Source organism: Phacochoerus africanus, chromosome 10 (genome assembly GCF_016906955.1).
Source record: "Phacochoerus africanus isolate WHEZ1 chromosome 10, ROS_Pafr_v1, whole genome shotgun sequence".
Classification (NCBI taxonomy): Eukaryota; Metazoa; Chordata; class Mammalia; order Artiodactyla; family Suidae; genus Phacochoerus; species Phacochoerus africanus.
The window spans coordinates 36,693,734-36,714,815 of record NC_062553.1 but is presented as its reverse complement, the minus strand read 5'-3'; positions in this window follow the sequence as shown (position 1 = coordinate 36,714,815).

The window sequence follows — 21,082 nt, the reverse complement described above, 5'->3', positions numbered from 1 at the left end:
CTAGTGTGAAATGGTATTTCTAAGAGATCAGCCAGCTACCTGGTTACAGGTCAACTACATTGGGCTTTTTTCATTTTAAAAAAGGTCAACAATGTACAGTCTCAAAAATATTTATTTTTAATTTAGCTTTGCTTTCCTACCTGTTTATGTCAGATTCATTACTCGTGGGTTTACTGAGTGTTCTAAATAGTGTCACAATATTCCACACAAATAATCTCTCATCTTCTAACTCACTTTGTGATGGAACAAGGAATGCAATGGACCAGTACCTGTGGGTTCCCTAGTCTTTTCATGTACCCCACTTAGGTGCCAAGTTAGAATTTATAACTCATTTAGTTATGAAAAAAGAACTGTCAAATATAGAATATGTAGGAAAGGATTGAAGAGGAGATTTGAAAACCAACTCTTGAGATGTTCAGAAACTAGGGCAGTTCTGTTTTTGTCTAGACTGGTTGATGATGACAGAGTCTCTAAGGCACTGTCATTAGAAACGCAGCTCTAACTAATTATATATGTGTTTCCCAAGGCTAGTATTTCCAGAGGAGAGAAGGAGAGAATCTGATTGGCTTAATTTGGGTATGTGCTCACTCCTGTGATCAGGGTGGGCAGGAGTCTGTTATCAGAAGAAAGAAGCGGAGTTCCCATTGTGGCACAGCAGAAACGAATCCAACTAGTAACCATGAGGTTGCGGGTTTGATCCCTGGCCTCGCTCAGTGGATCTGGCATTGTGGTGAGCTGTAGTGTAGGTCACAGACGCGCTTCTGTGGCAGTGGCTTAGGTCGGCAGCTGTAGCTCAAATTCAACCCCCTAGCCTGGGAACCTACATACGCCGTGAGGGCGGCCCTAAAAAGCAAAAAAAAAAAAAAAATTAATAGAAAATCCATTCTCTTAGCTACATGGGAGAACATATGATCTAAGCTATTGATAAGCATACCTGGCTGTTACTAGGGTGGCTTCTTCTAACTTCAAAATGATAATAGTCATCCTATGTCTGACATATCGAAATCCATCATGAGCTATAAAATCTCCTTTGCAGGGATGATATAATGAAAAATAGTTTCATATATTTAATAAATTTAGTGGTTTCTTAAGTGTAATAAATGAATACATTGACTTCACATGATAAAAATGATGTAGTGTTCTGAAGTAATGCACTGTTTTAATTTCATTAGTTTTATGGTGAAGATGAGTATGGACCAAGGCCAAATGCTATTTATGGTATAATGTATAAACAGAGACTTTGCTATTCAAATAGGTTAAAAATGGGAGCAAAAGAGGGTCTTTGTATAGCATATAGAAATATAGGCATGCCAGCCTGAAAACAAAAGAAAAAGCTGAAACAATTAGAGTTGTGTTTATGTTTCAAGTGAATGTAATCACAGATTTGATGGAGTTTTTTTGTTTTGTTTTGCTTGTGTTGCACATGTAAGTTCCCAGGCTAGGGGTCAAATCGGAGCTACAGACGCCAGCCTATACCACGGCCTACACCATAGCTCACGGCAATGTGGGATCGCTGACCCACTGAGCAAGGCCAGGGATTGAACCTGCTTCTTCATGGATACTAGTCGGATTCGTTTCCACTGGACCATGACGGCAACTCCAGATTTTATGTTTTAAGTTCTTAGAGAACCAACCAAATTTTGCCTGAGATTGTATGCCTGCATCATTCTATAGTTTTTTCTTTAAGTAATTTATTATATTAGTTCTGAAATTTTTAGTTTTATGTTCTGTGTGCCCCTGCCACACTGTGAAGCAGGGACTGTGTCATTCATTTTTATGTCTCATAACCTGCTCTTTAGTTGGACATGAGAGCACAGGACATGATAGTCACAGACTTAGTGACAGCTGAGTTTGATTGCTGGATTTATCATATTCCAGCTATGTAACCATGGGTAAGTCATTGAATCCAATCAATCTAATTAATTTTTATTTGTGATTTGTGAATAACATTGCATCTTTTTGTATTGTGAGAAATAGATGTGATAATGGAAGTAAATTTCTAATTAGTGTCTGGCACATAAGTTTTAAATTAAGTATAGCTAATAACATTGGTTATTCAGTGAACATTTATAGTTTCTTTTTTTGTCTTTTTTTCTTTTTTCAGGGTCACACCCATGGCATATGGAGATTGCCAGGCTAGGAGTAGAATTGGAGCTGTAGCCACAGGCCTACGCCACAGACACTAGTTGCATACTAGTTGTGTTCGTTAATGGCTGAGCCACAATGGGAACTCCCATTTGTAGTTTCTTACAATGGCTACCTAGCTCTTCTTGGGAAAAGCCATGTTCTTTGTCAAAATAATTATATCAATGAATGTAAACATTTCCAATATTTACAATACAAGAGTAATATCTGTGTTTAATGTTGTATTTTTGAATGTATGCAGTTATGAAAACTCAGTGTTATTGAATAAGAACACATGCCCACTATGTAAAATATTGTTATTTGAGAAGAACGGATCTCAAAATTGAATAAAATAGGCAAAGGGACTATTGAATTACTGCAAGGAAAGTTAAGTTTCATTGATTATTCTAGCAGCTGAATTAACAGCTGCTAAAAATACTAGAAAATATTTTAATGCTGATGGAGCTAATTGATATATCAAATTATTCAATGGATCATAAATGTACAAGACATTAGCTATATTTGAAAATGTCTATTGATTCTGTCACACATTAACACCAAATGCACATTTTTAAATTTGAGTGTAACAGTGGGAAACTGCTTAAGTAGGTCACTCATAATTGACTTGAAATATTGTGTTTATTTTTCTTGTTCCACTAGTCAACAAACATTTTGGTTGGGTAGTCATGAAAATTAATGAAGCTCAAGATCTGCATGCACTTGCCTGTAACTACAGTATTACCAGAAGAAAATACTGAGACCATAGAAAAGTCAGAAGATAACTTGGTTTGCCGAATGCATGTTATTGTCATGGTTACTGTGTAACCATGAGAAAGAAAACTTAATGAGAAAAAAATAAAGGAAAGTAACTACTGTAACAACCTTTAAGAGAAATATAAACAGTAAGGATAGTAATAGGAAAGGGTCTAGGCTTGTTCGTGGATACTCCTGAGAATCTTGAAGTTTTCAATTTAACTATTACAGAATTTGACTTTGAGATGACACCTCTCACATTTGCTCCTGTCCAACCTCACACACACTTCCACCACATGGAAAGGTCCCTGGTATTTATCTTGGAAGGAATTACTACACTATGAAATAATTAAGATGGTGTTAATATTAGTAACTGGTGGTAGTAATAATAGATCGCACTTTTTGAACACTTACTGTGTGCCAGTTACCATGTAAGCATTTTTCAGGTGTTAATTTATTCATTATTAGCTGTGTCCCTACTGAATCTTGGCACTTGAATGCTGGGACTGTAACTTTAATGTTATTTAAATGTTACACCACTTTTAAGAAAAAAAATGGAAATTCATGTCCTCATGGAGCTTACATTTTCTTGTGATTGTATTGGAAAATAGATACATTATGTCATTTAAACCCTTTCAAGTGTATTCAGTTGGTGCCAGTATTAGCTCCATCTAACATTGATGAAATTGAGGTGTGGAGAAGTTTGGCAATTTGCTTTTAGGCAAATAGCTGGTTAAGGACTGAACCAGGAATTAAATCCCTACAATGCCTTGTTCTACCATGTTAATCTGCTTTTCCTAGTCTACTGCTGCTTCTTTTATAGCCCTGTGCATTTCTTGAGAAAACTAAAGTTTTCTACCTGCCGGTGTCTGTAGCCACATATTCTGCTTGTGTTCTTATATTACAGATGAATTGTCTAAGCACCACTCTGAAGACAGTCCCTCCGTTTGTATCCAAATCCCTTTACTCTTGTCTAGTTAAAGACCTCGGTCTAGCAATTTTCCTCTTTCTTTTTTGCGTTAGTTTTTCTCTTTTTAATGAAACATTCCCAACCAGAGAACATCAATGATATTATTCTCTATTATTTAAACACATACACACACATGAACACACACACTTTTTCTTTACCTCACTTTACCTTTCGATTACTGATTCATTTGTCTGTTCTTTGTCAAAAGCAGCATTTCTCATAAGTAATCCATACTGACTATATTCAATCGCAGTTCTTCCATTTTTCCTTAAAACCATTGCATTGATGCTATCACTCCCTTTCATTACACTGAAATTTCCTTATCTAAGTACAAAGGCTTCTATATTGCTAAATCCAGTGGTCATTTGTCAGTTCCCATTATCTTCGCATTGACACTTGACACAAATAACAACTCATTTCTCTGTGAAATTCCTTCTATACTTTGCTTACAGTTGACCACCCTCTTCTGGCTTTTTTATTTTAGCAGTAGAGGTTTTTTTTTCAGTCACTTTTTTTTCCCTCAGTTTTTCTTCATCTAGTCATCCTTCTAATGATGTAACGAGCCGGGCTCAGTCCTTGATAATTTTGCTTCTTTTGCTAAAGTCACTTATTTGGTGATCTTGTCTAGTCTTGAGATTTTAAATGCAAGCATATTTTCTGTGGTGCGCTAGACCATTGCCCTCAGTCATTCATTCCTTGTGTCCTGTAATAAGATTTTGCATACTTTTTTCTTGCAGTGTGACTAGCATTGAACAGTGCCACCCTGTAGGTGGAATATATGTCACTACTCCCCTCTCTGGCTTGATCATGTGACTGACTGTGTTAGGCCAATGAAATGTGAGTGGAAGGACAGTATGCCAGTTCTAAGCAGAAGCCTTATATGTCCACATTCTTGCTCCTTTTTTTTTTTTTTTTTCCTATAAGACAAAAAACTAGTATAGTCCAGGTTCTTCCTTCAGCCTGGATGTTGGAATAAGAAGACAGAAAAAAGCGCAGCATGAAGCCCATTTAGCTATCAAGAAGTAATGCAAGTGAGAAATAAATATTTGTTGTTTTAACCCAATAAGATTTAGCAGCAGTTGCTAACTGCTACTGAGATGATTCAGATACCATCTCTGTGTGCTAAGGACTCCATCATTTCTATCTCTAGCCCAATCTTTTCTTGTACCCCCAACCTGCACATCCAGATCTTTACTCATCATTCTTCATTGGATGACAGACAGACAGCTCAAAACTAGGGTTTCTAAAACCAAATCCCTGCCCTTTCCAAGTAAACCCCCAGTCCCTCCCCACTAGTGCCACCCTTTCCTCTGCTCAGGCCAAAAACACGGAATCATCCTTGATTCTTCTTTTTATCATTAACCTCACATTCCCATAAGGAAATCCTGTTAGCTCTACTTTGAAAGTGTATCCATAATCCTGCCACTTCTTATTTCTTCCATTGCTACTATCCTAGTCTAAGTGACAGTTATTTAATGCCTGCATTTATAAGAACCTCCCTCCTCCCACCCTTCCTCCTCCATAGCCTCTTTACACACAGCAGTCATATTGTGAAATGGCAACTGAGACTGTCGTTCTTTTGCTTATTATTCCTCACTAGCTTCCAGTCTCATTTAGAGGTAGACCAAAATTCTTGAAATTCTTGACCACATGGCTTACTGTTTCACCTCCTATAAGTCTTTGTTCAAATCCCATCTTTTCCACGAGGCTTTTCTTCAAAACCCAGTTCCAAATTTCACACTCTTCTTGAAGTCCCTATGCCCATCCCCATGTTTTTCTCCGTAGCGTTTATCATTTCTGCTACACCGGGGGATATTTTATTCGTTGTTTTTGCCTCCCACACTTGAAAGTATGACGTAAGACAGAAGAAATTTTACTTTTTTATTTGATCATTTCTATATTCACGTTACCTGGACATATAGTAGACACAATACATATTTGTTAAATGAATATTTTTCATCTTTTTTAAATGATTTTTATTTTTTCCAGTATAGTTGGTTTACCATGTTCTGTCAATTTCTACTGTACAGCAAAGTGACCCAGTCATGCAGATATATATACATCCTTTTTCTCACATTATCCTCCATCATGATACTCCTATATATACTATTATGGGTTAAGTGTTTGTATCTCTCAAACATTCATATGTTGAAGTTTTAACCCTCAGTGTGATGGTATTTAGAGGTGGAGCCTTTGGGACATAATTACATTTATAGGATATCATGAAGGTAGAGCCCCCCTGAAGAACAAATATCTTTATAAGAAGAGGAGACCAGATCCCCCTCTCTCACAGTGGATGCAGAGGACACAGTAAGAAGGCAACATTCTATAAGTCAGGGAGGGGGCTTTCATCAGAAACCAAATTGTCCAGCACCTTGATCTTGGCTTTCCCAGCTTCCAGAATTGTAAAAAATAAATTTGTCTGTTGTTAAGAAATAATTGTTTTCTGCTCAATCTGTGGTATTTTGTTACAGCAGCCCAAGCTAAGACAGATTTTGGCATTTGCAGTGGCGTGCTGCTGTAACAAATAATTGAATATGTAGAAGCAGCTTTGGAATGGGGTGATGGGTAGTGGCTAGTAGAGTTTTGAGGAGCATACTATGGGAAATTCTGGTGAGTTCTCAGATGCAAATGATGAATATGTTACTAGACACTGGAGGAAAGCTGATCCTTATTGTAAAGTGGCAAGGAATTTACCTGAACTATGTTCTAGTGTGTTTTGGAGGATGGAACTTGTGAATGGTGCAATTGGATATTTAACTGAGGAGATTTCTAAGCAAAGTGTTAAAGGAGTAATTTGGTAAACTGCAAAGAAAGAGAGATATATTGAAGAAAGTATTGTTAAGCAATAGGCACCAGAACTTGAAGATTTGGAAAATTCTCAGCCTATTCTTATTGAAAGTCTGAGAAATCATGTTCCAAAGAGAACACCAAGGATGTCGTGGGACTATCACTCTATAAAGTAATGGATAGAGCTTATGGGATTATAGCTGCAGAAACACTGCCAATTTGAACTGAAGAGGGCAGAGATGGGATGAAATGAAGAAGACTGTTGGACTCTGGATTTGATAAGGGTGGGACTATAGAGTTATTCAGCTGTGAATGTGTGCTCTTTTTCAAAAAGAGGGAAAAATTTACCCTAAAGGCCATCCACAGATGGGACACTGCTTCAGTTTCAACAGACCAGATGACCTCTACTTGAAGTCTTGGGACAGGACCACCCTGTGGAACTGAGGGGCAGAGCCATGGGAACAGGGCTACCACCCCAGTGAACCTGGAGGGCAGAGCATCAAACCCAAGAGGATTATTCTCAAGCCTTAAGATCTGATGGAATTTTCTTTGCTAGGTTTTAGATTTTCTTGGGAGCCATCACCTTTCCCTTCTTTCCTATTTCTCTTTTGGCATGAGAATATCAGTACTATATCTGTCCCGCAATTGTGTCTTAGAAGTGCAGAACTTGTCTGGTTTCACCGCTAGAGAGGAATTTTGCCTCACGAGAAATCAGACCTTAAGTATCATCTATATCTGATTTAGATGACACTGAAATTAAGCTTTGGGCTGTAGATTTTAGTATTGACGCTGAAAAGAGTTAAGACTTTGGGGGGCTGTTGGGATGGAATGAAACCATATTGCATGTGAAAAGGACATGACCTTTGGGAAGCCAGGGGCAGAACAGACTGAATGTCTGTGTTCACTCAAAATTCAGATGTTAAAGCCTTAACACCTTATGAGATGGTATTTGGAGATGGGGTCCTTGGAAAGTAATTATGCGGGTAGGGTATCCATGATGGAATTCATGTCCTTACAAGAAGAAAGACCAGACCTGCTGTCTGACCTGTGAGGGCACAGTGAGAAGACAGCTACCTGCAAGCCAGGAAGAGGAACTGAGTAGGTCAGCACCTTGATCTTTGACTTCCCAGCCTTCATCTAGAATACCTGTTATTTAAGCCAAGTAGCTTATGCTATTTTGTTATAGTAGTTCAAGCTAACTTAAGACATATACCCTCTTAAATTTTAATGAAACTCTTTAAAATGCTTTTCTAGGTTACCAAAAACATTTCCTCAGACTTTATCTTTACCATGCAAGAGGATGAATCTCAGGAAGAGATCATTTCCAAATCAGTGGACTTTGAAACATCATCAGAGATTTAATTATGTAGACATAAAATTAACTACTACATGACTTTGTTTTCAACCTAGTAGATGAATTTCCTTGCGCTCAGGAACACGAGTCTCTTAACAGTAGGGTAATTGTATTAAAGATTCATGTTTTTCTCCCTTGGAGTAAATTTTCCAAAAAGTATAATTCTCAAAGCCAGAAAATGTGTTTTTAAGACAGTTTAGTATCCTTAATTCCATTTGAACTAGCTTTTCTCCATCGCATAAGCTTACTAAGCACATACACCTCATATTCACTCTGAATGGTGCAACAGTCTTTGTATATCTGTAAAATGTTTGTATTAAACAGGCATCCAGGGGGAGGGCATAAATAGTAAGAATAAATTGGAATATTACCTTAAAAATAAGGTTGACTAGGTCCACCGTATTGCTATCTATTGCAGATTATTTGCTTTTACATGTAGGTTACAAGAAGGAAAATAGACCATGGAGCTTAGATTTTAAGCCAGCTATTGTATGATAATCAAGAGAAACTGTGGCTGTGTGGAACAGGATTCTTGGACATCCTCTCTTGCTTTCATAGGGTCTTGGTAAGGGATGTGGTTCTCAGTCTTTACTGCGCTCCTCCTGGTACATGGAGAAGTCCAAGGCCTTATTTTATTGCTCCATCTTCAGCGGTTGAAATGAAATGGCTAAAGGAAGGAGACAGATATCCAAGAGGCATTATTATTCCGCTTTCATTTTCCTTCTCTGTAATCAGTCATCAAATTCAGAAAAAGCTGATCTTTCTTGATCCTTTCCTCTTCTCTGCATTTCCATTGCCACCACCTTAAACTTGGAGTCATTTCCTTCTGAGTTTGTATTACAGCAGTGCGCATCTTGCTTCTGAGTCCGCCCCTTTCCACATTGAAAATATAGTTGTCTTTCTGTAACTTATAATATCATGAGATCACTCTCCAGCTTAAAATTCTTTAGCGGCTCCTTATGGCCATCAGGAGCTGGTCCAAACACCTTAACAGGAAATGGTAAATGATAAAATAAGTCCAAAAATTACACTTTTGCCATCCTGACAACTTTGCTGTTTTATATGAAATGCAGGTTCCTTTAAAAACATCTTTTTTTTTTTTTGATCCCTTGCTTTCCTGATGCTACAAGCTTGAGCTTTGTCTACTAGATAATCCTTTACTGCCCTGTACTCAGAACTGGGGGCATTTGCTTTTCAAGCTGTCTGTAGTTGTCTCTTGACAGTTTTCTCCAAAGGACTACAAACTTCATGAAATCAAGAAGTATGTCTTTTTCATTGTTTTTTCCCCAGGGCACAGGAAAATTCCTAACACAGTATGTAAGGAATATAAATGTTCCTAGGAATGTTTATGTAAAATATATTTTTACATAAATATTCTTCAACTTAAATAAATATTCTACTATCTTCCTTAAAATTGCCGATTATTGGCAGCTTGTCTTTTGACAATGACTTGGAAATATTGATGGCCATTGTTCTGCTTAGTATTTTAATTTTCCACCACTTTCAGTTTTCTTCAAGCACTTCAGGTAACAAGGATCTCACTGCCTCTCAAAGTCCCTGTTTCCTCACAAGATCTCTTTAATATTTATAATTGTCTTCTTCATGTTGAACCAAAATCTACCTCTAAAATTCCCTTCTAATTTGTCTTACTTTTGCCCCATTGAACCCCATCTACTGTTCTTTCAGACATCATAAATAATGGAAGGTTTTGGCTTTCTTATGTATCCTGCTACTGTAACAGATTTTACTTTGTATGTGAAGAAACAGACATTATTCAGAAGTTTCTTATTATACAGCCATACATAATGCAGGGGGCTGTTCATTGCAATATGACCCAATTAGAAAAAAGCATTTAAATAACATATTTATCACTGAACAGTAAAAGATTATGCTAATGTAGGTCGTGTACAGTTATGTGCAGTATACTTAGGGGAAATGTAAAATTCTAAAAACTGGGCATTATGCTTTCCATGATGAAAGATTTAAAGTCATCCTGAAGTACAGCAACTTTTTGCAATTGCATTAGAACACCAAACTGAATAGAGATGATTCTTTTAACAATATATGACTCTAGTGTTAAAATTTGGCTCCAGAAAGCCTGATACTCTGGTTTTCAAAATATAGTCTTATAAGATAGGCTTTTCATAACATACTGGAAGTCCTAATTGTACTTTCCCATAAAGAATATAGCTTGTTCTTTCTTAGTCATTACCTTTAATAGAATTAAAGAAAGGTTAAGAAACCATGTATATTTATGTATATTTTTAAGTATCAAGCAGTATCATGTATAATGTCTAGAGTAGGGGTAATTATGTAGTTGAGGTAACAAATTAGAATATTAAAATTTACAGAAACCTAATTTTATTTCAAATATTTAGAAATATCAATTATCTAATAAATAAATGATATATCTTTATACTTCAAAGTAAATATAACCTATCTTCTGATATAATGCCTTATGTTTCCAAGTGAATGACTTGCTGTGTTAATTAAATAGTGAAACTGTAAATTTTACATTTAGTCAAATCTCTGCTCCTTTTAAATTGTTTCCCTTTTGGAGTCAGGAACAACCATAGGAAAAATAGTCCCTTCACCACTCCCAAGAGGGTTTATTATCAGTTGCCACTTTTACACACCAGTACTAACATCTGAGGGAAGGAGAGTTCCAGGTAAAAATTGAGCTTTCAGAATAGATGGAGATATCAAAGAGGACCAGGGTGTGTAACAGAGAAGGAGAAGAGAGAAGTAATGGGTAAATTCTCTATAGCTATCAGTCCAACAAATGATCATTTACAACTGGAATTAAGGAAAATAGACAATGGTCTACCAATGGAAAAGGGTAAGACAGCCATCACCTCTCCTTTAAAGTCAAGTACTCTACTTTGGGACAACATGGTAAGACTATCCACGAAAGATTTAGAGAGGAGAATTGGTGATAGGCATGAAAAAATTAATAAAACTAGAGCACTGAAACAGTACTGAGTATAGGCAGATGGGGAGTTAGTATAATTTCTCTAGATATGAAAGACAAGGTCAGGCAAATTTAAAATCCAACACAGAATCATTGAAAGTAGCCATTAAGAGAGGAATTAGATCCTAAGATAAGTTTAAATTGTATGGCTAGCGAATGCAAGTAAGGAAGGTGGTGTTTTCAAAAAGAACCACCTGCAGAAACTAGAAGCCCCTTTCAAGAAGGGAATAATGGCTATTTGAGTTATCAAAAATATTAAAAGGTGAACGTCTTGACTGAAAAGTAACCATGGAGAGCATAACCTAACCAAGTCTGTATCTGACTCTTTAGAAAGAAATTTTTAATGGACTGTATTCCTGAAAAACCAGAGCAAATAGCCAGGTTATTCTAAAGGGAAAAATGGGATGAGGGAATGAAGAAAGCCCATGTTTCCAGTTACTGTAGGAGGTATAGCCTTTTCTGGATCATGAAATTAAGTTTAGTCATTGTCTGTCTAAAACGTCCATCTTAGTCCTTTTGAGTTACTCTAACAAAATACCACACAATGAGTAACTTATAAGCAACAGTTATGGAGGCCGGAAGTTCTGAGATTTATTTCTCTCAGTTCTGGAGGCTGGAAGCCTGAGATCAGGGTGCTAGCATGGTCGGTTAAGGACCTTCTTCTGAATTGCAGACTGCCAACGTCTTGCTAAATCCCATTCATGAGGGCTCCATCTTATAATACCATTACTTTGGTGGAGGTTGAGGTTTCAATATGTGAACTTTACAGGGACGCAAGCACAGACCACAGCACCATTCCTCTAGATAAAAGACTTACAGAGGCTGTCCGTAGACTGAATGTGGCCCCTATATGTGTTTTTATCTGCCCTTCACCTTGTTTTTAGAAACTAAACCCACTTTTAAAAATCAGACTATTTCACATTCATAATCTCTATGTTCAATTTCTCTTATAAAATTAAATCTGGAAACCCAAATCAAATTCTCACAAGGCAACAGTCAAGTACAGTTTTCTTTTGTATAAAGAACATGATTTCATTATTTTACCACTGTTTCCAACATAGCCTATTTCTCCCCAGCACTAAAGCTTGGTGTTAGTTCTCAGTTTTTATCATGCTTACACTATGAGTTTTCTTTGTAACAGTAGAAAAATATTTTTCTGTGCCCACGTCTCTAGAATGGAAAATCCAATCAGAGTAAAAATAGACATTGTATTTCATGTGTTACAAGAAAACAGAAACTATATGTATTTTTGTTGAAGTGTAAAAATATCCTACCTTATTCTTATGAAAACCTTTAGCCCCTTTGCCATGTTTCTATTATTTTTCTAGAGTCTGTGGACATTTAAGTCCATGCCATATACTCTAAACTCAACAATCCAAAATTTTAAAAAATAATTTTACTTAAAGCTCATAATTTTTTAGGTAATTCAGTATCCTAGAACCTTGACTTACAGGGAATAGGTACCCTAAATATTGCACTACAAAGGCACTAGCAATAAATCAAACAGGTATCTAAGATTGTGAGTATGGATAGTATAACTTGAACATCTGAAACCTAAATAACCTGCATAAATTGCTGGGGGAAAAAAAAGGACTTTCTGTGCTAATGAAGATCAGGTGCTGGATTGCAGTCACTCTACTTAAGCACCTAATGTAGCTACTATTCTGTTCTTTGTCATTTCTTTAAATGAAAAAATGCATTTTATTGCTTTGAGTTTTATTTTTTTTTCACATCAACATCTCTGAAATTAGTTTATCTGACAATGTATAATTTAATGTGGCAATATTATCTTTTTAAATCTCTATATAATTGTTGTTATATTGATATCATCTAAACAAAGAGGAAATTAAGAAATACTCACTGCCTTAATATATACACTTGAAGGTCCTAAAAAGTAAGGAAAATTTGCTAAAGAATTCTGACATAGCAGCAGCTAGAGAAGGGAAATGATTTTGGAAAGGTAATTTTTCAGATCACTTCAAATCAGTTATGTAGACAGTTGCCTACTTCTGAGTGAGGCTGACCTGAGTGTATTGTCATTAGCCACATTCTTAATTCCAAACTATTTTGTTTTCCCTAATATACTTCAAGAGTTTGAATTACCTTCTTTGTGTAGCCAAATTATATTCAGCCTACATAAAGAGACTCAAATGTTCATTTAAATAAAACCTGGATAATCAGCTTGTTGCCAAAGTCATTAATCATTTGTCTATTTTGTTTGTACACAATATATCCACACACATATTTGGATGCAACTTCAAATATAAATATTTGAGTTCTCCAGTGGCTTCATACTTAGTCCATAAAATTGCAACTTTGATTTTCCACCCAAAAAATCATGTAGAGCATACACTTTATACCTGTCTTGTGCTCGATCTCTTGACTTAAATTCCTATGATTTGGCATGGATGGAGAGACAATTGTTGAGGTACGTATAAAGTCTGATTAAGTAAGGGTGAAATTTGATTGAATCAGGATCATCATGAACTCTGCTAGAAATGGTCAGAGACAGATGAGAGGCCTTATTTTGTGCGTGAACGTTTAAATGTTGTAGTACTCTTGAAACTATATCAAAGACAATTTAAAGAGCAACTAGACCCACTTGGGTCATCATTGGTAGGAATAAGATTCTATCCTTGTGTCTTCCTCTAGGACCGTCTAACATAAAAGATCACACACAAATGAGGAAACAGGAAATGCTTTTTAAGTTCATGAAGTTATATACTTTATTAAGAAAAGAAACTGGGAGTTCCCGTTGTGGCACTTCAGACACAAATCCAACTAGGAACCATGAGGTTGCAGGTTCAGTCCCTGGCCTTGGTTAGTGGGTTAAGGATCTGGTGTTTCCATGAGCTGTGATGCAGGTCGAAGATGTGGCTTGGATCTGGTGTCACTGTGGCTGTGATGTAGGCCGGAAGCTGTAGCTGTGATTAGACCCCTAGCCTGGGAACCTCCATGTGCTGCGAGTGCGGCCCTAAAAAGACAAAAGACCAAAAAAAAAAAAAAAAGAAAGAAAGAAAGGAGACTGAAACGAGCAATTACATGTAATCTATATGTCTATATGAATATGTTTCCATTTAACTGATGTGACATATGAAAACTTCAATTATATACCCCCTTTCCTTGTCTCCTCTGGTTGGCGCTATAGCTGGACACCTACTTTGACTTAGCTCTGTAAAAATTTATTCACTCCGCAAACATTTGTTGAGAACTTTTATATGCAAAATACTCCATAGGTGCTAGGAATTCAAATATGAATAAAAGACTCCCCATTATCAATAAGTTTATGATTAAGTGGGAAAAAATCAGAAGGCAGACCTTGTTAATAAATTTTAAAATATGCAATTATAAAGTTAAAATTCCTTTTATTCTCCTCTGCTATATGCTGTATTCCATTGTCACCTATTCCTACTCTCATTAAACCTCTTATAAACCCATTTCCCCTTAGAATACAATAGTTATTATTATCCTTATTTACATATGAAGAAAATGAAGCAAGGAGAATTTGCAACCTGCCCAAGGTCACATAGTTAATAAAGTTGCAGAGCTGAGATCGAATTTCCTGAATTCTGTACCCAGGATCATACTGCTCATATGGTTATTTGCAGTCTCAGCAAGATATTTTTTTTTTAAAAAAAAGACAGTAGATGAATATATGACAGTTTTGATTAAAGAGATCAGTAAGGTGCCTTAATAGATGATGGAATTTTTAGGTCTCTTATAATTTAATCTTCTCAATAACTTCTAGTTAGAATTTCTGATCTCTCCTGGGCTCCCTTGATTTTTAATCCCTAATACTTCCAAAGGTCTGAGAAGGGCGTAACAAAAAGCAATTCATCATGTTGACCAGCAGAGATCCATATTTCCCTGGGGCAAAGCAATGAACCTTTGAGTTTCAAATAGCTTGAGATATTGAGTCCAAACATTCTGATTTCAGACATAAAACTAAAAGGAACTAATAGTCTCTGGAAAATGCATTCTTAGCCTTAAGTCTGTTCACACTTTCTCAGTAGGAAACAGCAGTAACGTAACACATACAGGAACAGTTCATCTCTCTCCCCGTCCTGGGACCAGGAGAACACAGTAGGAATGATTGACCAATTAAAGCAATATAATCTATATGTAGAAGGAAGAGGAGACTGTGTATTTAGTAAAGGCCATTTCTAATGTGCCTCTGGAAGCTGTGCCAGATCTTTAATGGATACCTTGGCTGCATGAAAACAGTAGGAAACTATATTACACTCCAGATGCTACCATTTAGGTGGCCCCCTGCTACTGGTTCTGCTGACAAGCAAGTTGTACACTTAGAAGGAACAGCTATCTTTTAGGGAGCTCTGGCTTCTGCTGGCATAGCATTCTTTTTAAAGCTTTTTCTACTCACTTAAAAAAGAGGCCCTGATTGAGGAAGGGCTGAGGCCCTGCTAAGAGAATACTCAGCTTTCTATGTAAATAACTCATCTGCTTTCCAAGAAGTTTTCCTCTGTTTGATTTGCAAACAGTTCAAGTGACAGAAATAAAGGGCCAGAATGATTTTAAGGGTCAAAAGAAGGAGAAAATCCCTGGAGGCCCAGTTTAAGTCATATGTTACTATAATTTGCTGCCATGTACGCTCACCAGTGTGGTTCTGTCTTCTCTTCTAGGCATCTGAACACATCAAAAACCTTTCTTAATACTTTTTTCTTTGCTTCTCTCTGCTGAATTTTGAATAATTTCCTCAGAGTTATCTTCTTGTTGACTAATTCTCTCTTTAGTTGTGACTAATGCCACTAAACTATTCATTGGGTTTTTAATTTTGATTTTTTATATTTTTAGAAATTCTTTTTGGTTCCTTTTCACATCTCCTTAGTGGCTCTAAATAGTTTCTTGTTCACAGTATATGTTTTAAGATTTTTTCAAAAGTATCTGAATATAATAAATATGATTGTCTTGGAGACAATCTCTGATAATTCCATTGTCTCAGGTACTCATGTGTCAGTTTCTTCTCTTATTTCTTCTGGTGCCTGCCTGTCGTGCCTCATTTCCTTTGTGTTCTGTACTTTGTTTATGAACTGCTCATTTTCCTTAGACTTTTAACTGTGAAAATCCTCCGAGATCTGGGGTGGAAGTGTGTTCTTCCAGAAAGGGTTTACATTTACTTCTCTGAGTCTAGTCTCTAAATTATATTCTCAGTTTGAGGGCTTTCAGACTACCAAGACCCTGAGAAATTGGGATGTAAACCTGCAAGAGGCCAGTTTGTAGTTCTAAGATCTTAATCACCATTTTTAACCAGTGCCTTCTAGGCAGCTTCAAAGTTTGAGAGAGTTAGTTTGCTGGCAGTTTTCCACCGAGTGGGTTATTTTTGGCCCACCCTTTCCCTGAAGATATAACCCTTTAGGATCACAGTTGTAAGAAGGTAGATCTCTGCCTTGGAAAGGTTTTGGCTTTGGATACTAGTTTCCATACACAGTGAAACCATGAAAACTGAAATCCAGATTCACTTCTTGGGGAAAAAAATCTCAGAATAACTGCTGGCCAACCTCCTGTGCCTATTTGACTGGGTTCCTCCATTTGTAAACCTCTGTTTTGAGATATATTTGCATGAATAAATATACTTCCATGTATCATGCCATATTACTGCAAATATAAATTTTAATTAAAAGTACTCTGGGGAAGAAAATTTGATCCAACAGCAGTTTTTATAATCTCTCTCTTTTGCTGAGATAGAATGACTCATTATTCTTTTTCTTCATGTAATACCAGCTTTGTTACCTCCACTTTCTGGAGATGGAAAGACATTAAAGCTTAGTCAGAAAACACATGCAGACTATCTGCATGTTTAGGCACTTGCCTGAAAGCAGAGACATGAAACTGACTTGCCATCTAATATCTGCAAAATATATGGCTGAGATAATGGCTCTTTTGAGAAAGATAGATAGGTTTACTCTCTCCAAGGGTCCTGCCAGCCACCCACTTCTCTACATTTCTTTACTCTATGACTCGCAGTTTAGAACATTAGAAAGCAATATGACTAGGCTAGGTTGTCTTAATTGTTATAGGAAAATTTTCACTGCACTTTGACTTACCATAGTTTTTATTGGATGACAAATGTTGTACTTATAAATAAAATAAAATATTGTACTTATAAATAAAATCCAGAATCCTTTTGAGGCCTGCATGGTTCTGCATTACTGGCTTATACTGGTATTGCCTAACTTCTCATGTGCTGGCTTCCTTCCCGTTTACAATCCTTGAGTCACACTGATCTTCTTTCAGTTTCCACTTCAGGGTCTCCGTGTGTGTTGAACATTTTTAGAATTTCCTTCTCCTTCTATTGGAACATTTCTAGTCATTTCTGGTCTCACCATAAATGTCTTTTGCTCAGAGAGATCTTTCCTGCCCACTGATTATAAAATAACTTTAATGTTATTAATACTTGGCATTTTTATAGAATGTATCACATATTATAATTATATCTGATTGAGGTTGTTTAATGATTTTCCTTCTCATTGATTTGTTTAAGCTCCTTGAGGCCAAAGAATTTTTTTTTAACTGCTATTTCAGTAATTACTCAAATGTACAAATAAAAGCACAGCATAAAATCTCGGTTTCATCTGCTCTAAAATGAAAATAATAATTAACTTCCACATTTTGTAATAGAAGTTAAAGGAAAATGTTGGTGTAAGAAATTCTAAAATGCATATATAAATATTCACTAAATGGCATGTCATGAACACCACCACCAACAATAACGAATGTATATATGTGCTTCAATAAATTCAAAATGAAGCATATCATAGACCCAGTTTTTTGTGTGTTTATTTTTAAGTAATACAATAAATAAGAAAATATAAAGATCTCTCTGAGGACAGTTTGAGCTGATAAGAGAAGGATGTGTTAGAATTGGCTATGTGAAGTAAAGAAGAAAAATTAGCACACTGAGTGGAGAGAAGTCGTGCAGTCTGTGGTGGTTTTTTTTTTTTTTTCATGGCAGCCTGAGCAGACTGGGATAGTCATGTCAAAGATAAAAGTCTTAAAAACAATAAGAAACTCTTGAGTGGTACTGTGTCCTGACCTAAAACAATTTGGCCTTTCAGCATTGTCGGGTTCTTTTGGTAAATATTTGTATTCACTAATAGTTTGAGTAGATTGTTCACTGGACAGTATTATGTTCTTAAGTATTGAAACTCTTCAACTTGATACTATGAAATAGATGGAAGCGAATAGAAAGAAGCCATCAGAACATAGATTCAGGCACTGTCCTTAGGCACTTTGGTACACTTCTTACATTAAAACAGGGCCAATGAGGGAGTTCCAGATATGGCTTGGTGGTAACAAAACTGACTAGTATCCATGAGGATGCAGGTTTGACCCCTGGCTCTGCTCAGTGGATTAAGGATCCAGTGTTACTGTGCACTCTGGTGTAGGTCACAGATGTGGCTTGTATCCTGTGTTGATGTGGCTGTGGCATAGGCTGGCAGCTGCAGCTCCGATTCAACACCTAGCCTGGGAACCTCCATATGCCACAAGTGCAGCCCTAAAAAGAAAGAAAAACAACAACAACAAGGCCAATGATACTCTTTTCAAAGGCAGAAGCAGCCAACTGGATAGTTAAATTATATAATAGAATTCTGTATACAGTAGACAAACTCAGGACCAATAGAACTCTAGAGATAAAGTGCTATTCCCAGTTTATCAGGCCACTCTGCTTGCCAGATTCTCATTCTTCATTAATGCAAGAGTATTAGTCCTGGTGTAATATTTCTAGTCAACCATGTATCTTGAATATAACTCATCAGTGGGAAAAATTATTTCTATAATAGGGAATATTATAGAAGCTAATGGGAGAGGAGATATCCAGTGGAGGGGTGCATCATTGGTGTTATTGTAGCTGAAAAGTCAAGAGAAGTGATTTAACACATCCATATTAGAAGCAGAAAGGCCATTATTGCTCCTTGTAATGTCTATTTATATAGAATGATGAGGTGGAAAGTGGATGAGATGCAAGAAAATGAAGGGAAACTCATGAAGTGTTGAGGGCTCATTCATTGTTGTTTGAAACTAGATCCCTTTTTCCATGGGATTGTGTCCTTCTATACATTCTCACATTGTGTACAGTTCACTTAGTATAAATTAATGCTTCGACTTAAGGTATCATTGTTGTTTTTCTGGGACTAATTTTTCAGTCAAATAGTTAAATGTTTTACATAGGTAATCCACTACCGGGTATAGGTTGTTAGTTTTGGACTTTCCCAATATTTTGGCATTTACCATTTGTAGGCTCTTACATAATGTATGACATTTGTTGTAAGGGATACTTAAAGGGAATACCTTCGTAATCTAGTTTAATCCAGCCCTGGATGAAGCCTGTATGTATTTAGGAAGCATGACTATGATTTATTTTCACAGTATTAATCCAAGATTTTATTAGTTACTCTCTCTGGCCTTTTAATGTGAATTATAAAATTATAGGTGACACTGCAAAATCATGAACTATGAGGTAAAATCAGGAAATTGCTTCACTTTGGATATTATTAATTCAAAATACAATTAGATTCTTGCAATCTTAACTCTGATTATTTTGTGTTTATCCAGTCTATAAATTGCCTGCTTTTGTTCTCAAAGAAGTCTCTCAGGCTTGTCTGCTATTATTTCTCAGTAACATTAACAATACATTTTTATGATGATCACAATATGATGTTCAATTAAGATGAAAATGTATTATAGAATTGGCAAAAAGCCAGAAGGAGCTTTATTCCAATATGATGTTTATGTGCTACTGTGATGTGTGCTCTTGTTATGAATTTGACATTAAAGGAAATTCACTTGATTTATACATGATTGGATCTGAAGGTCACCTTTAAAGGGGAAGTGTTTGAAAATTAAATTTTAGTCTTGCTAGATGGAGAAAAACCCTTGATAAACCATTCCACCCTCATTCCTTTACATCTAGTTGAAGTTCATTTATGAACTTATTTAGCTCATTCGTCCATTACTCCAGGAAGCTCTTCATAAGCTGTTTGGATGGGGAAGGTGCCTCTTAATTTTGGTGGCCTAGTATCCTGATCATATCTGTTGCAACACTTTTCACATCGAAACCTTATGATTGTCTCTCTCCCACTGAGCAATCTTAGAAAGAATGGACCTTTCTTATCCATTTTTGTAACTCCGGTGTGTAGCAGGCAGCAGTCACATAATAGGAACTTAATTGATTCATTTTAAGCAACAAAACAATCACATTACTATTTAGGATTTTCTAGAGGATCTTTTTATTATGCCAAAAACTTGAAAGGGCAGCTTTCAGTTCTGGAAATAAGTATCAGAAAGAATAGTGTACATGCACTTATCCTCACACAGCCCTAATTGCCCCTCATACTGACTTCTCTGTGCCAGTGCAACATGATACTTGAAATTTTTGATACAGAAACACAGTGTTAGAGATGGGAGAAACTAGAGAGAATCTACTTCACTGATCCCTGTCGTTTAAGAAATGAATCTCTGTGTTTCCACTCCCACTCCAATGGACCTATAATTGAATTGATTTTTTTCTTCTAATATAATAGACATCTTTTGCATTTGTTTTTGTTTGTTGTTTTAGTTTGGGTTGGTTTTGACCATTCAGTATGTGTTCCACCCTCTGGTTACAGCATCCTATTGCTCAGTGTGCTGATTCTAGAAAAGGGCAGAGGATTTAGGGTCCATACTTGTATCCATACTTAGATCTCTTTGCCTCTTGTAACTAGATTGTTTTAGAAAAATACATACATATGCTTGGTTCTCCCTCAATTAGAATGTGAATCCAGGAAAGGAGTCTCTCAATCTGTGTATTTACTATCCTCTCCCCTTCCTCCTATTTCTACCCATGTTCTTCTTCAACATATATTTATAAACCCAAATCATGAATGACCAGTGACCAAAATATGACCATAAGCATTAAATGGCAACTTAAGTCATGTCCGAGTCTTACGATTTGGATTCAAAGAATGTGATAAAATAGATAATATGTGTAAGAAGCACACACAGTTCCAGCATCAGCAATGGTTCTGAGCAGTATACATTGTACATGTAATCAAAATTTTGGCCTATTTGTATATAAATCTTACCTTTCCCCTTAACAAATGTTCATATGGTTAAATTATGCTAA